The sequence below is a fragment of the Aplysia californica genome, unplaced genomic scaffold, assembly GCF_000002075.1.
Source record: "Aplysia californica isolate F4 #8 unplaced genomic scaffold, AplCal3.0 scaffold00710, whole genome shotgun sequence".
NCBI classification, from domain to species: domain Eukaryota; kingdom Metazoa; phylum Mollusca; class Gastropoda; order Aplysiida; family Aplysiidae; genus Aplysia; species Aplysia californica.
The window spans coordinates 259,644-260,785 of NW_004797980.1; the positions used below are offsets into that span (position 1 = coordinate 259,644).

The window sequence follows — 1,142 nt, forward strand, 5'->3', positions numbered from 1 at the left end:
ACAATAAATACACTTTAAAAAAAGTTTTAGTCAGTGTTTTACGTCACTTACTAAAACTTTTAAAAAGTGTGTTTATTGTTCAAACAAACGAAATACGGATGTGTTTGTTTGAGGAGAGATGTCCGGTTGGTTAAGACGAAAGTTCCGCTGACCTGGATCTTATCGTGGCCCACGCTCCTAGTTCTACTAGCCTACTGTGTCGAGAGGGACGACTTTCTCTGGCGATCCCGAGTCGAGACCATCGCATATTTTTGCACACCTCGCTATAAGTTTCTCAACCAACGCGCCCTTTTGCACCCATCTCTCGCTCTCTCCCTCATCGCCTTTCACACGAGCCATGGAGTGTGCAAAATCCTGTCTTTATAGATGCATGCGTCTCGAAACAACATTCTCTCCTACAAACGCTTTCCACTCCACGTGTGTTGGACAACTGTGAAGAAGCCTTTTGTGAATTTTTGGCCCATCCAACAACTTGTCGAGTTTTAAGTTAATTTATTCTGTGTGTGCCAGGTTCACCGGTGATATGAGGAGAGTGTGTGTGGACTCGGATCGCTAGGAAGGATTCGTGTTGTTTGGGTATTTCGCGTCGCGACATCGTTGTGACCCAACTCCTGGTATTGGACGAATTGGTTGGACGGTATTTTCATTATGACGCTACCCCGATACTTTGTTTAATGACGTAGATAGAAGAATCTAGCAATTCGCTGTTTTACGATAGGGGCCTATTGTAATATTTTGTCGTACACGAGATTGTACCGTGTTAATGGCACATTATAATACTTTATTAATGTCAAGGCTATATATATCTATACGTTGATGCCTTTTTTGTTATTAATAATAGTTCTGACATTTTTTCCTGACAGGTTAACATACTGACACTGTATTGTGGGTGACGCACGTGTGAATAAGACACAGGTGGTAGACCCGAGACCGTAAATTTTTGTAAAAATTATCTTTATCAGAAAGAGGCATCAACTAGAGTCTACATTTGTATTTCATGGCAAGTAATATGAATATGACCTTTGTCAGTGTATTTTTCTTTAATAACCACACTTCAAAATTCTATACAACACGTCAATTTCTTTTCATATAAACCTGCATTATAATAACGATATATATTTTGGAAGAGGCTAGCCGTACTG

At 40.0% G+C, this 1,142-nt stretch overlaps 1 protein-coding gene across 1 annotated transcript in view; it reads left to right on the plus strand.

Moving 5' to 3' along the window:
* Window positions 1-240: 240 nt before the first annotated feature.
* Window positions 241-1,142, plus strand: part of LOC101860050 (zinc transporter 2) — a gene marked incomplete in the record, with an annotated part of 19,573 nt that continues 18,671 nt past the window's right edge. Inside the window, 1 exon segment of the mRNA XM_013088252.2 lies at window positions 241-637.